This window comes from Hemicordylus capensis, chromosome 6, assembly GCF_027244095.1.
Source record: "Hemicordylus capensis ecotype Gifberg chromosome 6, rHemCap1.1.pri, whole genome shotgun sequence".
Lineage (NCBI taxonomy): Eukaryota > Metazoa > Chordata > Lepidosauria > Squamata > Cordylidae > Hemicordylus > Hemicordylus capensis.
Window position 1 is genome coordinate 147,489,498 of NC_069662.1, and position 23,570 is coordinate 147,513,067.

The following is a 23,570-nucleotide window of genomic DNA, read 5'->3' on the forward strand; positions in this document are numbered from 1 at the left end:
TTGGCATGACCTTTGGTGTGTTCCTTCCAGACTCTCGATTCTAGTTTGGCTCTCTGGCTCTTGGTCTCCTTTGCTATCAGCCTGTCTCCTACTGCTTGGCTGTCCTAGTGCTGTCCCTAGATTTGTGCCCCTAGACAGTCATGGCCCTAGATAGGAGCAGCTCTGACATAGGGTGAAGCAGGCTAATTCAGGCATTGCCTTGTGGTCCAGCTATTTGGGGCAGCATGGTAGTCCACCCAGCATGGATGGCCAGCAAAGTAGTGAAATGGCATCACACTGTTTTTCTTCTCCTCCTTCCTAACAGAAAAGGAAGGAAAGGAGAGGTATTTGAAAAAAGGAAAGAATGGGAAAGGTGATTGATTGATTGATTTCTTTCTTTCTTTGGAAGGGAGAGATGCCATTTGGCGTTCTGCTTCAAGCAGCAAAACATTATGGGCCAGCTCCCATAGATAGAATATGCATCCTGTTGTAAGGAACCAAATAATAGGGCTGGAGGATTGAGTTTAAACAGATTTAGGTGTTATAAGGTTCATGGGCTACAGAGGTAATCTGAATTAAAGTTATTCTTTAATTTGTAAATATTTAGAGTAGGAGAGGGGTCTCAGCAATTAAAAGTACAGCTCTGACACATCTCATGATTCATATGGTTATTAACCGGCTGCCTGAATACGCTACAAAAACAAACACTTTTCACTTCTGTGCCTCTGTACAGTTCCAGTCTAGATAATTGCCCAGGTCATACTGGATATTCTGAAGAAAACCAGACCTTTTCCAAAAAGGAGACTTTATTGAACATGTGTGATCTGAAGAAATTTCCCTGAAAATCCTTGGTGTTCCTCTTCCCTTTGGGTTCTTTTTTCCTGTCTGAGCAATCCTGGGTGATCTAACAATTGACATTTCAAGTATGTGAACCTATTCTTTAAAATCCTTTTAAAAATGCAAAATCAGTACAAACCCTTACAGAGGCCAACACTCCAAGTGAGAACTGGGAAGATATTCCATTTTGAGGTTATTCTCATGGGCAGCCCAGCCTGGGTTAGGCTGCTTGTGTGGAGCGCTAGGACCAAGGCCAATCCAGGTGCTGCCGCCCTGTCTAACCCACCTTTTTATTCTGGCCTCCAGAAATCTGAACTGCATGGAGCACAGATCATGAGGGCATGTGATGGCGTGCTGAAGAGGAGATTGGAGATCATCTGGGGGAAGGTAGGTCCATCCCTACTGTCCCCACTGCCCGCTCTCCTTGCCCCTATTATGATTGTGAACACAGCCTCATATACTATTATTTAGAAGTGTGTATGTAAATGTGTGTGTGTGTAAATAAAATATGGGGGTTCCTATATATTATTTATTCAAGAGCATTACTTTCTGATCGTTCACCAGTTCCATGGATATGATAGCTCCAGAGTTCTCTTTTCCTTATTTGTGTGGATTTCACCAGCCACTATCAAGTAATCAGTTATGAACTCAAACTAGAGCAGGGGTAGGCAACCCTTGCTCTCCAGCTGCTGTTTAGCTACAACTCCCATCATCCCCATCCATAATAAATTGTGGCTGGGGATTATGGGAGTTGTAGTTCAACAACAGCTGGTGAGCCAGGATTGCCTATCCCGGAACTAGAATCTTGTATCTTGGCTTGAACAACTGGGAAATCATTGGTCTTTAGTGGCCAAAGTAACTTTGTTATTTTATTATGAATATCCCACTTTTCCTTCAAGGAGCTCAGGGCAACCTACAAGATTTTCCCTCTTTTTTTATGTTCCTGTGAGGCAGGTTAGGCTGGGAGATAATCCACCTTTGCATGTACCTTCTAACTCTGGGTTCAACGGACCCAAAGTTTTTACTTTGAGTACCCCGGTGTGCTCCCACACAATGACAATCTGCAGTCTGGGAGACTGCAAAGGGGGCAGCACTGGCTGCGCAGTCTTCCTCTGAACCAGGAAGGAAAGCCACACCAGCCAATGGAATTGGAGCAATGGGAGGAACTTCCTCCCTTAACTCCAATATTTGTGATTTGCCCAAACCAGATGGCATGCTCCAGCCTCCAGACACTCGAATAGGTAAGTGTACCTTATTTACAACTGAGGGTTCAGTCGGAGGCTGGATGTGGGTATCAGAGCTGTGGTTCGGTCCCAGAACTGTGGCTCAACTATTCAGACATCACAGAGGGAGAACCTGAGGTGAGTTTGCCTTTATGGCAGAGTGGGAATTTACCTGGTCTTTCTACCCCTTGTCGGACACACTTTAACCACTACACCACAGTAGTCTTTAAGGACTCTTTGCCATGTTCCTTTCCAGTATGATTATCTGGTAAACTTTCATATCTATGTAATTTCCCTTTCCTGCCAGCAAGTTATTGTTTCTTCAGTGGAACCTTCACATGCAGCCCACTGGTTCCATTTCTCATTCTGACTTTGTCTGTTCCTATTACACTTTATTATTCCTAAAAAGCTGTTCCTGATTTGTCAGCCTCACCATTCTCACTACCTGCTGTGCTGCCCATACCTGTCTGGACTAACTTCTGAGAAGTGACCTTGGCCTGTCTTTCTGACCAATGGTACTCTCCCTCACCTTCAGTTTGACACCTCAGTCCCACCCTCTAGGGAGGACACAGAACCAGTAGCAGCTCGTGCACTGAACGCCGGGGGAGTGGGGGTGGCGAGAGGCACCTTTAAGCGTAAATTAGTAGGTGCTTACCTCCTCTGTTGCTGCACCTGAAAGCTGCTCCGAGCAGTGGTGTGCTGCCCACCACCTCCTGCAGCAGGGGGTCAGCTCTGCCACTCACTTGGCAGAGGCTATTTGCATGGCCAGCAAATAGCCTCCACACATGTGCACAGGCCAGGTGAGTAGCAGAGCCGATTCCCCTCTGCAGGTGCTGGGCAGTGCACCACTGCTCGTAGCAGCTTTAAGGTGTGGCGGTAGTGGAGGTAAGCACCTACTAATTTATGTTTCAATCAATCTTTATTATGGTCTTAGAGCAGCATAAAGTAAAATGGGTGATTACATAAAAGAACAAATATTAAAAGCCTGTGGATAAATGACTAAGTACAAGATACAAACCCATTTTAAGGCTATAAGAGACCAAAAAGAGGAGTAAAATTCAAAATAAAATGATGGTTATAAAGGAGTAAATATTAAAAGCCTGTGGGTGAATAACAACACAAGCATATACTAAAAAGCTATTAAAAATTCAGGAGTAGAAATAAAATTAAGGGCATCATAGAAAGAGGCAAAAATGCATTATAAAGTCCTACAAGAGCCATTTTTTTAAAGTTATAAAAAGGTATATATAGTCATACAGGGGCAACTATAGTCATAATAGAAGTTTTAGGGCAAGGTAACAAGCCAGAATGCTGTAGAGTTGTAGAGCTGTAGGAGTGCAGGGCTGCTATGAATCGCTCTGAGGCAGCAGGCAGAGGACAGGCTGAAATTAGTCCATAGAGGACAACAACTGGATTGGAGGACAGCAACCACTGGATTTTAACTGCCACACAGAACCTGGCAACTCGGTAGGTGATGTTGCAGTCAGAAAGCAGTGGGGAGATGCACAATTGGTCCGTATGATCTGGATACTTATGTAATAGCGATAGAATGAGGGTGGAGTGGATATGCCTGTAAAACGAGCACCATAGGAGTTTCTACTTGCCCAGAGTTGCAAGGGCAATGTCGTTCCGGAAATGGGATCTTCCTGTAACGTCCCTCAAGCACTGCTGTGGGGAGAACATGGCAGTGTGCCAGCGTGAAGGCCCTCCTGCGCTTTGGAACTTCTAGCTGAGTTAGGTATGCCACAGGAGAGGCAGAATATCTAAGCCCCTCACTGACAAGGCAATTCGGAGTCCAACCTATATCAGTTTGATCCTCTATGTCTGTAATGCACTTTTTGATGATCCTTGGCCGGATCATAGGCCATACTGCCTAAGAGTTGAGGGGATAGGCCCAGGGACAATAATTTAGTACTTATTGACCATTTCCAGCTGGATTGGAAGTCATCGCTCAGGAGTAGGGGGGCAAGACCAATGGGGCAGTGAGTTAACCTGAGCCCGTATTTGAGTAGGGTAATCCAGACCCTTGCCTCCACTTTCATCAGGCTGGTCTCCAATCAAAGGACAACATTAGAGACACATTGTGGGACTTGAAGGGCTGCTCTTAAGAACTTTGCATGTACTCCAATGGAAGGAAGTTGGAGAACAGATCCAGTTGGGCACTGTCAAGAAGCTGGGCTAGCAGCTTAGCTTTATACAGTTTAAGCGCTGCAGGTATGTAGCGGCAACCTCTTGTCTGAAGAAACGTGAGGATGGCAGAAGAACTCTTAAAGTAATATAGTCCCCATGTCCCCTTCTAGTGCCAGTGGAGTGAAGAACTACCCCCAGATACTTAAAGCAAGGAACCTGTTCGGTCTTGTGCCCATCTATATGCCAAGAGTAAGACTTAGGCCTTTTGGCAAAGGCCATGATTTTGGTTTTATGGTAGTTAAGTTCCAGCAGATCTTTCTTGCAGTATTGTGCTAAGGCCCTCAGTGCTCATTTAAGACCAATGAGGGTCGTTGAGAGTATTGCAGCAGCATCTGCATATAGTAGGGTGGAAATATGGGCTCCTGCTAGTTTTGTGGGGGTGAAACTCTAGATTGTTGAGCCGGCCCACCATGGTGTTGATGTAGAAGTTAAATAAGAGTGGGGCCAGTATGCAGCCTTGCTTTATGCCCTTCTGTGTTTCATTGACACCTGTGATATGTCCCTGGAGGTTGCACCTTACCCTGAGTGTTGTGCCAATGTGTAACATGTGAATTAGACATAACAGTTGCCAGTCAATCGTGGAGGCTTCCAGCTTCTGCCACAATTTGACTCGCGAGATGGAGTCAAAAGAGACTTTAAACGCTATGAAGGCTACATAAAGAGAGGCTGTTTTGTAGGATGAGTATTTTTCAATAAGGTGCTGGAGTACTAGGCACTGGTCAATCGTGGACTTTCCTTCCCTGAAGCCAGCCTGTTCCTCTGCCAGCAAATTTTCCTGCTCCAGCCAGCCTCGTAACTTCCAATGCAGATGTCTCACACAGAGCTTGCTAATTGTATTGAGCAGGCAAATGGGTCTATAGTTGGCAGGGTTGTCCCTTCTGCCCTTTTTGAAAATGAGAACAATAATTGCTGCCCCCCAGTCCTTGTGGGATATGACCATGTGTATCAATGAAGGTAAACAGAGAGGCTAGGATGGGAGCCCACCAATCCGGATTGTTTTTGGTGGCCTCAGGTGGAATCAGGTCCTCCCCCAGGGCCTTTCCCAGTCTCAGTTGGGTGACAGGACTCTTAATCTCAGATGTTGTCACTGGTGGCCACACATTCGTGAGCTCTATAGCTTGCCCAGGGCATCCGCTTTCTGTGGAAGAATCCTCATAGAGATCATAGAAGTGTTTTTCCCAGAGCCCCGAGGGGTTAATTTATGCTTAAAGGTGCCTCTTGCCACCCAACAGCCCCTCCCCAGTGTTGCCCATACCGGCCGCTACTGCACGGAATCCTTCATTCCAGTGCACGACAGACTCTGGCCCACTATTGCCTCCATAGCTTATGCCTTTGCTGCTCTTCTACTGCCCTACTGCCATCATGTTCCTGCTGCAGTTTTGAGTTTACTGCATAGCTCTTGCCTACCGGTTTTATTGGGTGACCTTGAGTTCTTGCACTTTGAAAGAGAGTGAATAATTTCTTCTATTTCTTCTGTCTCTCAACACCAGTCATGATTTAATAAACCACAGCCACATTTCCCCTCAGTCATCTTTTTTTTTCTAAACGAAAAAGCCCCAGCCATTTAAGTCTTTTTCAGAAGGAAAATGATCCACACACCTGATTATTTTACATGTCCATTATCATTGCCTCCACCAGTTCTACTACCATGTCCTGGCCTTGCCTTGCTTTGCAGACATTTATACTGCTCGCTGTTCTGTACTCCTCTACTGTATGTTTGTGTCTGGAAGGTCTGTATGCTTGTGTCTTTTCAGTTCACACAAAGTGCTTGTTGTTACTGAAAGTACTAAAGTAACACTAGCCCTGATCCAGTGATGCTGCACCACCAACACTTGGAGTGGGTGGTAGAAATGGGATATTTTTCATTGTGGTGAGAAGAGAGGTGGGCACTCTAGTGCCAGGGAAATGGACTGTAAAACCGAAAACCAGGAAGGGATAAGAAAAATGAAGGAACCAAAATGCTAAAATGGTGTTTCAAATTTACCCATTCGAATTGAATAGGTAGGGTAATCTCTACCTATGGTGTTGCACATTTCCCTTCTGGCATTTTGGACTGACCACTGTTGAAGACATAGTAGGTGCTTGTTGGGAACTCATCTGATCTCACAAAACTGTTCTCATGCTTTTGTACTATGTTTATTTTGGAATTAGCAGGACAAGGAGTGTAATTGTTCTGGCTAATCCATGCTCAGAAACACTGTGTGGGAGTTTAAAATTCATCCCATCTGTCCTTAACCCATTTCAAGATGGCCAAACAGAGGTGTTAAGTTCTTTTGATAACTTGCACTGCCATTGTGGTTGGTTTTTTCTTTTTGTTTTTTTTAAAGATATGGCCATTTTGCAGGCCTAAGAAAATGTTTACTATAAGTAGTGCCGCAAGTATTGTGATAAAGCATTAACATTGCCATTGCTGCTGCACCTTCCACTCGTTCTCCTGGGCTATGCATCAACAGGGTTGCTCTAGATAGCCACGTGCCAGGAGGAGAAAAAGCAATTTCAGCTCACAACATAAGGCTTTACAAAATAAATCACTCTGTCTAACCCAGATAATTCACTCTGTATTAAGTGTCGTCCTTTTAAAAGGAAATGTACTCTGGATTAAGACAGTGGCAATACAGGGAGACAGGTGGACTGAGAGAAATCATCCATGGTCATCATAGCATCAACATTACAGAATAAAAAAAAGCAATCCAACAAATGGTAGAAACAAACGGATATGTCCTTTTTTTCTTTCTTTTTTGCATTCTTCAGTCTATTTGTTGGGTGGTTTAGTTGACTGCCTGCACCAGAGTTCTTATATAGGAGGAGTAAAAGTGCTCCTGCCAAAATCCTTCTTATGGTGCTTTTGTTTCTGCTACTTCTGCTACTGCCTAGGTATGAATAATGTTCTTTATAGAAAGTATTTTAATCTTGAACTCCCCTATAACCAGTAAACTCTCCTCCCCTGAGTTTTCATTAGTCTGCTTACTGCCATCTTGATTACTGCTGCTGCTGCTACTACTACAACTGCTTGTACTACTAGGCAACTACATTCAAAATGGTGGCAATGGGATTCTGTGTCTTGGATATGCCCATGTATGTGGACAAAAAATAAGGATGATGTTGTAATCATCTTCCTGAGAACCTTGCCAGAAAAGAGATCGCTGTGGTTGAGATCAAAAGTCAAGAACTAGAGTGAGATGGAGATAAACACTGCAGGTCTGCCAAAAGGATTTAATTGATCCATACTTTATAACAAGTTTACTGGAGCATAAATTAAATAAAATAGGAACCTAAATTAAATAATAGGAGTACACAATTTAGGAAATAAATACAACGGTCTAACCAACGTTTGGTGGGATTGGAATAGGATTTGTGGGTGGGACTCGTGGGGAACAGTGCAAGATCTAGTTGTTCACATCCAAAAATGTAACCCCACAGAAAAGTTTTTTATTTTACCTGTTATTTTCAAGAGTGACTGAATATATCTGGAAAAGAACTATGTTGTTGTTTTCTTAGATGAAAAGCATGGCAATTGTCAGGGCATTATGGCAGTATTAACACACAATATCCCTCTCATCCTCTTCTCAGCCTAGGCATGTACCTTAGGGTATTGTAAAAGGAACAACATGAAAGACCTCCAAAAACAAGACGGATGTCTTAGTTGTGAAGTGAACATAGTAATGAAAGATCTCCGTGAACTCCAGCCCCTGGCACTAATAGCAAAGTCCACATGCTTAGTTTTAACTTCATGTCCCTTTGAAAAATGGTTCCTTGCGGAACACACACTAGTAAACTTGATGATTTCTCCAACCATGAAAACAACAGTGGCTATAGAACTAAATACGTTCTTTAATTTTGTTGTAAAGCTAGATAAGTTTGGACAAAGAATATTCGCCAACATGATGCGCAGGGTTATGGTGCCATAATGACATAATTAAGAATTAGCGGTAGCCAGGGGCACATGAAGGCTGGCTGCAGCCCTGGAACAGTATGGGAGGATGGGCACTGCACCTGCGCCAATGCCACCCCATCCGCCACCGGGCACAATACCCTACACCAACCATTTTCCACTGCAGGCATCAGCACACAGACACAAAGGGTGTTGCGAGCCCCAGATAGGACATACAGTCTGTCCAGCCAATGAGTGCTTTCTGCACTGGTCTGGCTGAGGGTTTCTTTCCTCACTCTCATGGAGGAAGGAAGTAGGCAAAGCACCCAGCAGCATGCAGTGGGTGGGGGGGGAGAACAGGCATGTGCAGTCCCCACCAACCACAGCAGTGATGGCTGCTGCTATTGTAGTGTACTGGGGGGTGGGCAAGAGGGTGCCCAGGAGGAGGAGGGGCACCCTGGCAGCCCCTGTAGCCCAGGGAAACTTGTCCTCCCCGCTGCTACATGGTGGCTACACCACTGGTGGTAGCAAAAGCAGTGCTCTCCATTTGCAGTTATGGGGAAAACTGTGGAAGCTTGCATAACCACCCATTCTTAAGAGCATTGGGGCTGCCTTAGGAGAAGGCATGTGCATGAATAGGATTTTGTGATTCATTTTGCGATCAAAGCACATTGCAAAATCCTCAGATTGACTCACTGAAACAACTGCCATTGTCAACTATTTTGATGAATCAATCAAAACGATTCGAGTAATTCGGCCATAGGGAAGAATGGAGAACTCGAAACACCCCATTGTTTCCCCTGGGTCCCCAAAATCGTTTGGGTGGTAGGGCATGATGGGTTGACTACCCCAACCCATCCAATAAATGGCCAAGCAGGTTATTTTAAACACATTTTTAACTTTCCCAAAGTGTTTCCCAACTTTTGAACTTTTCCCCAAGCTTGAAACAGGCCCTTTATTTTAAGGGTGTTTCGTTTTGATTTCAAATCACTTGAAACAGTGGTTTCAAGCTCTAATCAATTCAAACTCGAATTCATTTGCACATCTCTACTTAGGAGCCTGCAGCAACCCTGAAGTGAAGCATTACAACTCTGTAATGCTGCGCATCATGTTGGCCACAATGTTTCGTTTTAACCAGCTCACTAAAGCTAGGTTCCTATTTGTCTTGTTTAAAATTGGCTTTACTAGTTTATTTGCCACCTAGCTGTTTTCAGTTTCAGCTTTAGACACTAGCCAGTGGACAATTTTAAATGTGAATATAGGCAGATGAACTAACACAGGCAAATAAGATATGGCCAGGAGGAAGAACACAGGAGAGGTGGCAACCAAATGCTCTCAGTATGCTTTTAATGCTGTGGTTTTCCATGGCAAATTTTATTGTTTCCTTTTATTGTTTTTGGTTGTATTAATTTATGCTTTAAAAATATTTTAGGATTAATTGCTCCTGTTATTACAAGCCATATTGATCACAGGGATGAGGAGGCAGGACATAAATGCACAAATAAAGAAATAGCCAACAAGCAGACAGTTGGGGCAAAAAAGAAATTTCATTTTCCAAGGACTCTGGTTTTTTAAAATATTTCCTCCCCTCGGAGACATACCCACAGCAATCGCTGCAGATGAAATGGGAAATAGAGAGAAATAGTCTTAAAACTGGCTACAGGTTGTAATGAAGCACTATAGGAAAAGCTATACTCAACATTTTCTTCTGTGTGTTTATGTAATGCAGAGAGTTTTTTGTTTTTGTTTTTAAAGAGGGAGAATTTAATGTAATGCAGGGAATATTTTTAAGTGGGGGGGTCATATTAAAAAATATGTTCCTCTGACACCTGCAATCTGAAATTGTAAAGTCTAGAATTCTACTGTCTCAGTCTACCACTTCATTCTGCATAATGTGAATAAGGGTGAGGATGTGCAGATTTTTAAAGTAAGAATAGGGCGTCTGTTGAAGTAACTTCCACCACATGGTAGAACATTCTGCCTTCACCTTAGTTTCAAGAATGGATATTCCTGACCCACTTTCTCCCTGTGTTATGTTCACGATGAATGGTTTACTGGCTTCCCTCCAATCTCATAGTACAAAATAATATATCCAGGATAAGTAGTTGTCATGTGAAAACCTGGCTTGTGAAAACCCACGAAGCTAGTTATTAAACTGTCTGAATCCTTCACCCTTGGAGTCTTCAGTTACAGTCCTTGTGGAAGGGAGAATTGCTAGAACTTTACTGAATGGGTTCTTTTGTTTCTTAGGAACTGTGTGGGATCTACCAATAGCCAATGAACAGAGAGACTAACGGACATTCTGAGAACTGTTGCTATACCTCCTGCTTTCTGTACTGTATACAGGACCCTCTGTACTGTATTCTTCACTGTATAGAGCCATGTGTCTATGGCAGTCCTGCTCAATTTAGGCTCCCCCCAGCTGTTTTTTGACTACACATCCCATAATCCCCATCCAAAGTGGCCAATAGCCAGGGATTGTGGGAGTTGTAGCTAACATCTGCAGCAGCCCTGGCCTATAGTAATGTGGAAGAACAGCTGTCTATCCCTCCGGTGTGATACCACATGTGAAGGAGTCTTACCGATCTCACCAGCCCCATGATATCAATTCTTTGCCACTACCAAAAAGTGGACTTTTCTTTGCTATGGCTGTGTCTACTAAAACAGCCCTTCAACCTTTGCTGTATCACCAAGGTGTGTGCGCGTGTGTGTGTGCGCGCACCACACTACAATAGAGTGGAAAGGCTTATAGGCATGGGGTGGAAGACAAACAACTTCTAATCTTTAAATGCAACAAGAAAGTTTACTTGGGAAAAATTTGGTCAAGTTAAAACCTTAACTTTAATGTGTGTGTGCGCGTGTGTGTGTGTGTGTGTGTGTGTGTATCTCAGAATCTTTTAGTTTCTTGATACAGTTACTATTTGAGCATAAAGGAAGAAATAAAAGGGTAGAAAAATGTATCCAATTAAACTATCTAAAACTGGTCCCTAGCTCAGAGTCCTTTTTTAAAAATCTTGTTACCTCAGCCTTTACAGTGATTTCGCTTGTTCTTAGTGCAGTCTTAGGTCCTGATCACAGTTACAGACTTGGGGTTCAATCCAGCCTGGTTCTTCTGTGATTTCAGCCCTTATCAGGGAGTTTCCACTCCCTGTGATTCTGATAATTGCTATAGCCACAACACTGACTCTCTCAGTCTGTGCTAGCAAATTGTCCGCAGGACTAGGTTCCTTCCCTTGGACGGGACTCAGCTCCTATGATTCTCCAGTTTGTAGTTTATTGACTGGACTGCTTGTCTTGCATCTGATTCTCAGCTCTGACTCGCACTCTCTGATCTCCAAACTGAATTCTCACTGCTGACTTCCAAAACTGCACTGAACTGTTCTATAGGCAAACCCCTTTGATACACATTTTTTTTTCATAACAGCTCTTTAAACAATCCAGTCAGTGTAACTTAGGTTCTTTCCATTTTACAAAGTGCAACCAGTTATATCAAAGTTCCCTTTCCCTCCAAAATTAACTCACTATATTGCATCATCTGTAACTGAATCTTGCTTGAGCAGAAGCCATGGATTTTTGACCCTGCCAGCTCTGTTTGCAATACAGGGGCTTTTGCAACCATTTAACACAGAAATCCTATTTATAATAATGAAGAAGTTTAGGAATATTAATGTTATTTACAATATCAGGTCTTATTTACAAAAACCAAGCAGTCTAGATCCCATTCCTTCAAGGGAATGATGGAATTCCTCTGTACTCAGTAGGTCCTCCAGGTTTCAAGTATCACTATGTTTGGCATTCATGACGGTAGCCAAGAAGATAACCCCCACCAAAAACATGGGCTTCTTGTAATTTGATGTGGGTGTAAGATGTATTCTTCTATATGGGTTAATTCTCTAAGCTAAGGGCTCTCAAACTTGGGTCCCCAGATGTTGTTGCACTACAACTGCCATCATCCAAAGGCTGGGGATGATGGGAGATGTAGTCCAACAACATCTGGGGAGCCAAGTTACGTTGTGGTGACTCATAGAGGATCTACTCACGATCAATGTGTAGAGCCTAATGCAGCTATGTGGGGAGAGCCTGCTTAGCCCGCTCTCCCTGCACATGATGTTTTAAGGGCCAGACACAAGAATACAATGTCTTCCTGCACACGATGTTTTAAGAACAAAAGAATACAATGTTTCCAGATAGCAGCCAACAGGAAATGAAATTCAGATCCTGTTATCCTCTACTATCCTCAACTGATCAATAATTGTCAGGAGACAAGATCTAGAGGATAACAGCAATTGACACGTTTGAGATTCATGACAGATCAAAAGGACCAGCCTGTATAAAAGAGGCCGCCTCAGACATGGCCAGTCAGTAAGCTTTGTCCAACAAGCAGAGCTACTCACTCCTGAACTTGTTGCTGAACCACAAGGCTGAAGTGAACGTTCTTCCTGACATAGACAAGAAATCACTGGTGATCCTACCGCGGGGCTAAAGATCAGAGTAATTTCTGTCTATCTCCAGCAATATCTAGCATGAATGCCTGAGGCCTGCCTGAACTCTGCTTCCAAGCATCAGATCCAAGCTACACACACTTGCTGTTCCACGCCAGGATCTGGTAATTATGCTGCTTCTGCACCCTTGGTTCCCACTCCCCTTCCCCTCCCTCCTCCCTCAACTAACTCCTCACTCCAGCCATCCTGTTCCTGAATGTCTTCCTTACCTTTCACTTCCTCTTTCTGTCTATCTCTAATTTATGTTAGGTTTTAGACGGATTTCATACTGACCTTACATGTATCCACACACATATGATAGTTAGGAACACTGCTTGGTTATTACTAGTAGCTATGACTGGTTGTGCTGTTTCTTGCTCAGATAGATTGATGCCATGGCTCTGACAAAACGTTATACTCAATAAAGCCCATTGAGCCACCTAATGGCACAGTGGGGAAGTAACTTGCCTAGGGAGCAAGAGGTTGCTGGTTCAAATCCCTGCTGGTATGTTTCCCAGACTATGGGGAAAATCTATATCGGGCAGCAGCAATATAGGACGCTGCTGAAAGGCATCATCTCATACTGCATGGGAGATAGCAATGGTAAATCCCTCCTGTATTCTACCAAGAAAACCACATGGCTCTGTGGTCGCCAGGAGTTGACACTGACTCAATGGCACAACTTTGCTTTTTACTTTAAAGCCCATTGAATTATGTGGGAGTGTTAGGTCTTCTTTCTACCTTCGAGCCCAGAACATATAAGGTCACCGTATAAAGAACTGGTCTCTTGGTGACACTGGTGAAACAAGCCTGGTTTTCAAGGCTAGCTCCGGAACACATCTAGTGTACAACTCAGATTTGGCTCAGAACAGATGCAAATGCACATTCCAAAGCCTGTGGAAAAAGGGCCAATCTTTAAAATTGTTTACAAGGTTTGAAGCAGCGTTCATTGAAATAAATGTACTGGAAACAACACAACTAGAAAATGGTACAAAGGCTATAAACTTTGCATAAAGAATCCATTATGTAGGTGTGCCAACGGAACGATTGTTTGATGTTGCGTTACAAATGTATTGTTTATTCTTTATTTTTTAAGACTCAGTTGATCTAGTGGGCTTCTGCATTTAAAGAGCATAATGAAGCTGAGTTATTTCCAACTTGTGGGAGGAAAGCAGTGCACATTAAACATTTGTAAAGAATTATTAAAACTTGAAGACTACTTCTTAATGTAAACTCTGCGTAGCTTTTCTATTAGGTTTTTGATTTCACACATATTCTTCCAATCAAATCTAATTCAACAACAGTATTTTAGATTCGTTACTAATAGAAACAAGAAGCAGAGAAACAAATGAAATAAAGCCGATTTTGTTTACATATTCCAAACATCTGCCTTTCAGATAGGCTAGCAGCCACGATCCAGCAATTTGTTATGTGCATGAGGGTTCTGCAACACATACAGAACTCCCCAGCCCTTAAACACATGTTGAGGGCACACATCTTTATTTCTCAGGCTAGCTTAGTTCTGATGTGTTATTGCATTAGAATGTAAAAGAACATATTAAGAATGGTTTTTCATCAGTGGTAAAGAATGCACCCTCTGCCTGCCTCTGGTGGTGGTGGGTGACTTTGTCCCACCCCATTAATGGAGGAAGATCTCATCTTGTCTCATCTTAGGCAATTTAAGTGTAGCTTCTGGAATAAAACACGAAGCATCCCAAATATCTTGTATTAGTATGGACACAACAAAGCGCTGCAGTATATCCCTGGTGTGTACTTGTTACCTGAGCCTGTGCTTGAGTATGGTGACAGTTTTAGACACCTTTCTCCCTCAGAAGCAAAAGGACTTATGACTATTTTCAGGGATATTCTTCAAGCTGAGAAATTTCACATTCTTTTATTCAAGCCCTCCCTCCCCTCTCCTCATCACTAAGTAACATTAGCTTTTCCCACCTGGTTGTCTGTTAACAGCCTTCTGAGTCCATGAACATTCCACTCCATTGAGTTACATTGGGGCAGTTTGGGGGGGCCTTGGGCCTGCTTAGGGTTTTTCTGCTTCAGATTTTTGTGAAACCAGCCTATCTGTGGGTTACCTCCAGTTTGCTGGTACCTCCCTCTTGGCCACAGGCGCTCTAGTTATGTGTCGGGATCATAACTTATTTAATTATTTAATTATTAAAATAATTACCATCTTATTTAATTATTATTTCTCTGTGTAAACTGCCCTGAGCCATTTTTTGAAGGACGGTATAGAAATCGGAGAAAGAAAGAAAGAAAGAAAGTATTTCCAGTTCTTCTGGAAATGGATATAAGATTATTCATACTATTTATAACCAATTTTCGAAGTATAATTTCACATTTTCACTAAATATGTAAAAACCAAGCATTGTTCTTAGAAAATCTCCAACATTTCCCAGAGGTTGTGTTCTACATCCATTTAATTCTAGTTAGAGTATAATACCGCTGCAGTCAGAACATATACTGTACATGCTTTGCTTTATTGCTGCTTTGACAGATACTGTAAAGCCAAGCTGATGTATGTAGTTCCATTGTTCTATATTTATTTATTTATTTGATTTGATTTCTATACCGCCCTTCCAAAAATGGCTCAGGGCAGTTCACACAGAGAAATAACAAATAAATAAGATAAACAAAATGGATTCCTGTCCCCAAAGGGCTCACAATCTAAAAAGAAACAAAAGATAGACCCCAGCAACAGTCACTGGAGGTCCTGTACTGGGGGTGGATAGGGCTAATTACTCTCCCCCTGCTCAATAAAGAGAATCACCACATTAAAAGGTGCCTCTTTGCCCAGTTAGCAGGGGTTCCCCTATAGTGATCCCCATTGTGGCGGTGCCATTGCTCAGCAACAGAACACATGCCTTGCATTCAGAAAGTCTCTGCTCCAGTTTCTACATTTAAAAGGAGTCGGGCTAGAAAAGATCTCAGCCTGGGACCCTGGAGACCCATTGCCAGTCAGTGTTGACAATGTTTGGCTGGTTGGCCAGCTTGGTGGCAGCCTGGCCCTCTATGTTCTTTGCTGGCACAAACACCAGTATGGTAGAGTAATTAGAATGGGAGACCCAGATCCAAATCCCCACTCAACCATGAGACTCACTGGATGACCTTGGACTAGCCACTCATGCAGCCTAACCTACCTTATAGAGTTGTTGTGAGGAGAAAATGCAGAGGACCATATACACTGCCTTGAGTTCTTTAAAAGAAGGGTATAATAATACAGATAAACATATAAATAGAAATAGTGTACTGAGCCATTGCTTTGAGGACGATGAGTTTAGTGACTTAGGGAAGCTAGAATGATAAACACTTCTCACAGCCACCACATGGAACAGGGGCATAGCTTTAGAGTAGCTATGTTTTCCCCAATTCTTCCAATATTTTCCACAATACTAAGCCATTAATGTCGTGGTTCCCAACCAGGGTTCCTCCAGATGTTGCTGAACTACAATAATAAATTGTAGCTAGGGATGTTGGGAGTGGTAGTTCAGCAATATCTGAAGGAATCCTGGCTGGGAACCACTGCATTAAAGTCTCCAGGTTTGCTTTCAGTGGTCACCAGGAGACCGATGCTGTTTCCTGGAGATTCTAGACCAATTCTAGAGGGTTGGCAGCCTGAATCTGGAGGCACATCAAGCATCTTCCATGTGGCCATTGTAGGAGAGCTGGTCTTATGGTAGCAAACATGACTTGTCCCCTTTGCTAAGCAGGGTCTGCCCTGGTTTGCATTTGAATGGGAGACTACGAGGCTCTTCCAGCAATCAGTGAGAAGAGCCTGGATGGGGTTTGTGGGGAGAGCAGGCTAAGCCCAATCTCCCCGCAGACGAGCAGTCAGTCTGCTCCGAGCGGCCGAACCAGCCGCCCACACGACTGCCGGCTCTGTTACGGAACCAGCGGGCGCTGGGGGGGCTCAGGGGCCACACGGCCCCCAGAAGGTCCAGCATGCCCTTTGTGAGCTGGAGAGACCCCCCGAGCTGGGAGGCTGCTTTTAAGCCTCCTGGTCGGGGGTCTACTTGTGAGTTGCTGCAGCACAGAGCCGCACCACAGCAACTCACAATCATAGAGCCTGGGTTAGCAGAGCACTCGCTCCGCTAACCGGGGCCTAGGGGAGGGTTACTTAAGCGGGTTAAACGCGTGGAGGCCACCGGGCTCACCTGAGAGCCCGGTGGTTCTCACAGTCAGGCGAAATTGGGCTAGGCTCCCCTAGCCCGATTTCACCTGATCGTGGGAATAGCCTCTACATGTGTGAGCACTGCAAGATAGTCCCTTTAGGGGATGGGGCCACTCTGGGAAGATGCTTGCATGCATAAGGTTCCAAGTTCCCTCTCTGGCATCTCCAAGATAGGGCTGAGAGAGACTCCAGCCTGCAACCTTGGAGAAGCCACTGCCAATCTGTGTAGACAATACTGAGCTAGATGGACCAATGGTCTGACTTAGTATAAGGCAGCTTCCTATGTTCCTATGGCCTAAGTAGCCCCAAAGTGTTCAGGAATGAACAACAATGGAATGTGACTTACTTTGTGAAATAGCTCGGTGTCTGGAAGAGTGCATGGCAACATTAGAACAACCTTTGATCATCATACTGCAAAGTGAAAACCTTCTTGCTAGCCCTGCATTCTGCTTCCTTTGAAATGTTTTAAGTAATAACTGTCATTACTAGTGAAATGTGTCAGCCTGACAGCTCTAGAGACCTAAATTTCCAACCCATTGAAAGAAGTAGCAATGCGGGCCTATCTCATCACTTCTTATGCGATGCCCGTTGTAGGAGCCAAAAAGGTTTCTGTGCCCGTTTTGTCCTTAACATCTTCTGTTGTGATTGCTTTGAAAGGTGGTGATTAGCAGCACTGATTTTGCTCACAGGAACTGAGCTAAGAGATCACATTTTATTTAGAGAAAGTAGATTGAGACAACCAAAGCAGTTCCCTTTAGAATACTTGAAAGTTTCCTTTTGAGAATCCTTTAGCATACATTTTCTGTCTGCAATAATGAAAGCTTCAGAAATCTTTAACTGTCCCCAAAGAATGGAGTAAATATGACGACTATGCTGTTCTTTCCGGGAACTGTGAGGTGCCTTAATTAGTTTTGGAAATTGTCTTAGACTGTCGAAATATTGTCCGGCACATTATGAAACTGAAGAAAATGAGTTCAGAACTGCAGATGTCTCAATGGTATTGAAATGAAGGCTGCTGTCCAGAATCAAATGCCAATTACAGACTGGGAAACAAATGAGCCAGCAGCTCTAAGTCTCACAACGTGAACTGGGCAGTAACATGAGCGTAGAAGTGGATCTGGAATCTTGAACTACACTTGGGGTTAGCAGGAAAGTGTTAAGTCTGCTGTTTGATATGGAAGCTATAACGTTTTTAAGTCTCGCTTCTAGTTTTTCACTTCACTTTTTCCTGGTAGTGTTTGATTTGAGGAAAACCCCATACTAGCAATTTAAGTGTGTATCTGCAAAACGGCTTCAAATTATATCAATTAGAAGAAGAAGATGCACACAGGAGTTCCTTAAATAAGTAGGGGGTTTTCTTCCCTGCTTTCATAGCAAAAATCTAGCCCTGTAGACTGCACACAGTTGTGGGCAGTATCAGTATGTCCAAGTTTATGCACTGTATTGTTCAAACATGAAGTAGGTGCTTTTTCTAATGCTTTTTGCAGTTGTGACCTCAGGCTTTCTTCAGTCAATTCTTGGAAAAAATTCTCTGGTTACAACACCCGCTGCTGTCAGCGGGAGTTTCCCCTTGACTAGAATAGGTATTTGGATCAAAATCCATGATGACAGCACCTTCTCCCATCTTCTTGCCAGGTTTCCGCACAGACCAAGGATTTCAGTTTTCTAGAAGATTCTATCCCTTTCATTGCTCTGCTGCACTGACAAGCAGCCAATCTTTTATCTGTGGATGGTCACATGATGAGCACAGACACTGTGCTTCGGCCCCTTGTCATGTGAGAAGTTCCTGGTGAGCATGACTTATCACTAACCAACTCATGGATCGTATCAACCACCCTACGATGCAACAACGAATCCAGCTACTTAACTGGAAGAACATTCCCATTAGGCTTCATGGAAAATTTCCACAAGAGTTGCAAGGTTTGGCTTCTAACTATTACTTGTCAAGTAAATAGAGGCTCTGTGATCTCCCTGCCCTCTTTTGAGGAAAAAATGCATATGGAACTTGTTAATTTACTTGGAAATGTATAAGAGTTTATCTTTTTTGCCTCAGTGTTTGCTCTCCCAATGTACCATTGACATTCAGTATAAATAAACATTAAACAAACGGAAGAAAATAAAACAAAATCTTTCCTCAGATTCTACAGTTTTCTCTTACTTCCTGTCAGTAGAACTTTGACATTCACTCTCTCATAAATAAACCGTCGCTGAAGTGGGTGTGTTTCAGAGGGTTTTATTTGGCAGTATGTTATAAAGTACACAACTGTGAAATGGCTCTTCTCGCAAAGTGTTATTGCCACAGGGAGAGGTGGTATTTTGCAGTGACAAAAAATGGCCATGCAGCAAGCTTTCCCTTTCTAGAGTTTACCTTATTCTCACATTTCTTTATTTTGCCACTATCACCCCATCTTCCCTTCCACCAACAAACCCAAGAACAGCATGAAATGTGCATGCATTTTCTACTGTTTGCATTCTAAAGAACTTTACACATTATCAGCAGTCATGATTCACACTACATTAGCAGTAATATTTGTCCATGTTATAGCAAACAGGGGAATACAGATGGAACAAAGTAAGGTTTCTCCATTCCAATCATGTCCAGGTCTTCAGGCAGAAGTCTATGACAGGATACCATATGCAAACAGAAAAACTAAAATAGTGCTAGTTGATTAGGTACTTGTCCACATCCTAAGTTTCTGAACTTCAGAACTCTAAAAACCTGCAATTGTACCAGATTTTCTCATTGGCTGAGATACTGCAATTGGAAAATAAAAGAATCCCTGATCTCATTGGCCAGGTTATAGGGTCATAAGCTCCAACTACTCCTATTTTCCAGGGAGAGTCTCTGTTTTCTGCAATCTTTTCCTGATCAATCAATATTGCTATTTTTGCCTCTTGGAGATGCTTTGTTTAGGTTTTTTCACTTGATTTGCTAGAGTTGAAGGTCATTCTCATGACCAAAATAAGGAGAGTTGGCTGGGAGGCAGGATCCTACCTTCTTCCCCACCCACAAGCAACCCTCCCCATTAGGTTCTGCCACTTGCACAGAGCTGGGAGCTGGAGGAGGAAGTAATCCAGCATCCCACAATGCACCACGCCAGGAGCATGGTGCATTGGGGGATTTCCCCACTGCCAGGTGTTCTTGCTGCCCGGCTTTGTGCACGCTCAGGCTGCAGGCAGCCAAAGCATGCACATGACCGGGGCCTGGGGTAGAAGGGTGCACTCATGTGGGGGGAATCCGACTCCTTGGTGGGGCAGTCCTGGAATCAGGCCTAATCCCAGTACTGCACATGAGCAGCCCTACCCCGGTAGGGCTTGTCGTTTACATGCCCTCTTGGTATTCTTCAGGATTTAACTTCCACCCCAGAGCTTCTAGAAATTGAATTCACAACTGGGTGGATGAATGCATTGTGCCTCTAAGGTACCTGCATGTAAATGGGTATGCAACGCCAAGGCACTATGCAGTGAGTGGAATCCGGTCTTCAGGAATGTGTGGTAGTAAGTGGAGATCTTGGGCAGTAGTAATCCTTGGTGTGAGAACTGGTGTTACAAATGCTTCCCTGTTTATGCCCGTGAAATAGTATAGGCCTTGTTGGACACACAGCTTATTGTTGGACACAGAGCTTATCATTGGGTGTGTTCACAGTCACAGCAATCTTGGTTAAAAAGTTAACCAGGATCACTGAGCCCCTATGGAGTTGAAAGTGAGAACCAATTATTTCTGCACAAAACTGGGCAAACTGCTGTGGTAAAACCACATCTTATCCTGGTGACCTATCCCGATTAAATGTGGTCTAACCACAGCGGTCTGACCAGGATTGCCTAGAAATTCCGTGATCTTGTGTATATAAACGTTGTTTCTGGATTACACCCAAATTAGAGTTTAGGTTTGGGGTTACATATTTGAATATCCCCCCATCCAAAAAAATAAAAACCTTTTGCACATAGAAAATTAACATTCAGAGGAAAAGCTAGCTGAGAGTGGGGAGAGGGTGGGAGGCAGGGTTCAACTTACCTTTCACCCAGATGACCAACAAATGTATGATATGTTTCTGGGCAAAATACAAAGTGCTGGTTATTACCTTTAAAGCCCTGAACGGCTTAGGTCCGAGTTATCTTAGAGAGCGCCTTCTTCTGCATAATCATCACAACACATTATGGTAATCTGAGGAGGTCCGTCTACAGTTCCCACCAGTTCGTTTGGTGGCGACTCAGAGGTGGGCCTTCACTGTAGCTGCTCCTGGGCTGTGGAATGCACTCCCAGCAGAAATCTGCAATCTGAGTTCATTATTGGCCTTCCGGAGAGCCCTTAAGACCTATCTGTTTGGCCTGGCCTTCCAGGGTTTTTAAACCATAAAGGTTTGGCCTGGTTTTCCAGGGTTTTAAAAACTGTTTTAATTGTTTTAACAATGGTTTTATGTTGTTTTTATGGTTTTTTTAACAGTTAATTGCTTTTAGTGTTGTTTTTAATGTAAACCGCCCTGAGCCATTTTTGGAAGGGCAGTATAGAAATCAAACCAAATCAAATCAAATTTAAAAATAAATAAATGCTCCTGGGAGTTTGGCTTGCAATCCCAGACAACCTGTGCTGCTCCAAGCAGTGTGGATCTCTGGAGGTTGGGACGATGGATCTCTGGAGGTTGGGACAACAAATGCGGTGCATTGGGGGATATCCGCATGAGATGGGTGCTCTCGGTGCCCATCTATGTGTGTGCTCAGGCTGCAAGCAGTGCAAGCATGCACATGATCCTGGCGCCAGGGTTAAAGGTGCACTTGTTCCCTTAACCTCAGCTAAAGGCTGGGTTTCAACATGGGATTAGGCAGGCAGGCAGTGCTGGGATCTGTGCAGAACCTGGCACTGCACATGACCAGCTTAACCTAGGCTGGGCTGCCCTAGCTTGGGTTAGGCTGCTCATGAGAACAGCCTTACTGTATTATACTAATCACATTTTTGCAACCTTGTTCCTTTCTTTACAGAGAGTTACTCTCACACTGTTTCCCCACCAAGAATCATCCCTAAAATTACCATTTGCCCCCAAAGGTATGACTTGTTTCAGGTTCTTTACTGTTAAAAAAAAAAGTACTTAACCTTTTTAAAAAACCCTCTAAAACAGTTGCCGGGAGTTCTAAATTGCTTTGGGGAGGCAGCACTAGGGGAGTGACACTTAACCCTTTCCCTTGTACCAGTTCTGCAGTCTACACCCTGCAAACCTGCTATTAACTCTGAAAGGATACAAGTATGGATGCTGTCCCTGTAATTTCCCTCCCCATGAAGTTGATAGCAACTTTGAGGACGCTGATTTAATAATCACACCCTCCCCCAGTGCTGCTGTTTCAATAAAATTCAGAGTCCCCTGAACCTCTTTTAAGATATCTGTTCAGAGATCTCCCCAGGGGTATAGCTCGGGGAGAGGAGGCCAGTGTTCACCCCCCTCCCTGGTAGCCCCTCAAAGTGAGGGAGATAATGAAGCAAATAGGGAGGGGTGGAGCTGGTGGGCCCTCAGGAGCTGGTGGCCAGGGTTCTTTGAACCCATCCGCTCAATTACAACTATACCTTTGGATCTCCTACAGCCAGCATGGTTTAGCCTTCTATATGATATAGAAAATGAATGCTGGGTGTTTCTATATGGAGCAGCATTCAGTCATGTCACTCCTTTTCCTGCAGACTGAAGTGGTACAGTCCAGGGGCGGAGCCAGCATTGTTCAAAGAACCTGGGCCGCCATGGCCAGGGGCCATACCTGGTGTCTCAGCCACATCCCTGCATCTGATGTCAGATGCAAAGGGGGCTTGGTTGGGTTTTTCAAATGGAGCCCCACAGCCCATTTGTGAGTAAATTAGAGTCAGCGCTGCATTTGTAGCAGTGGCAGGGAGTGCCTTTCCTAGTTTGTAAAGGCAGGGAGATGCATTCCCAGCCAGGCTGGGAACCCAGTGCAGGCTGAAACTTTTCACAAACAGAGCCATGCAGCCTCCCCACACAGGGGCATGGCTAGGGGGCCACAGGCCACCAGTGGCAGCTGAGCACAGGCTGGTGGCAGCATCGCTATGCCCCTGGTGCAGTCCTGGAACCTTTTTACCATTTGATGAACAACTTCTCTGGACTGGGCCCAAGGAATCCACCATTCATCTGAAATAATTTCTTACAGCCCTAAACTAACACTTGCTCGCTACATCATGCCTGTACGTTGAGGTAGGAATGGAACTCTTTGTTTTATTTCTTCATCTTGAGCATTAACTCAAGACCTAATTTGCTTTTTTCCCTTGCAAGCACTTTTTAAAAACTGCCTCCTTTAAAAGTCACATTCCACATCTCCTGCCCTTGAATGAAATAATTTGGCCATATTTCCTTGTTCTGCTATAGTTCCCTTCAGTTTTAAAAATCTGCCCTTGTTTTCTTTGGGCCACACTTTTAATTGCTTGATCCGACTTCTACACTTGTGCTCTTTTGCTGATCCATCAACTCTCTGGCAAGTGCATGAAAAATATCCTCTGGTATATTTTGATGTTCATTTGAAAGATGGAAAAAATTCCTTTCTCATGGCCTCTCGTCCCTAGAAATCTGCAAGTCTCTTTATCTTGGCAGCTGGCCGAGTATCACCATGATGTACCATTTTTCTTGGCTTTTTTCCCTTCAACCATTTGAAAGATGGATAAAAATGTCCTCACACAACACCCCCCCCCCCACACACACACAGCAGCTGTAGTATACAGACCACATCCCTGTGTGAATTCCAGCTAAATTCTATATCAAGCATTTTCTTTTGAGGGTGGTTTCCTAAGCCAATCCAAAATTAGGACGGACTAA

The 23,570-nt window shown here is 43.7% G+C and overlaps 1 long non-coding RNA gene across 8 annotated transcripts in view; it reads left to right on the forward strand.

The window, feature by feature from the left end:
• LOC128329647 (uncharacterized) overlaps positions 1–18,906 on the forward strand; it is a 224,983-nt gene extending 206,077 nt beyond the window's left edge. For 7 of the 8 annotated variants that reach the window (XR_008309735.1, XR_008309732.1, XR_008309734.1 and 4 more), the window contains 2 exons: positions 1,123–1,203; positions 18,403–18,906. This is a non-coding gene — a long non-coding RNA (uncharacterized LOC128329647). The remainder of the gene's footprint in view (positions 1–1,122; positions 1,204–18,402) is intronic. The other variant, XR_008309736.1, reaches the window with a different exon arrangement.
• Positions 18,907–23,570: the final 4,664 nt, after the last annotated feature.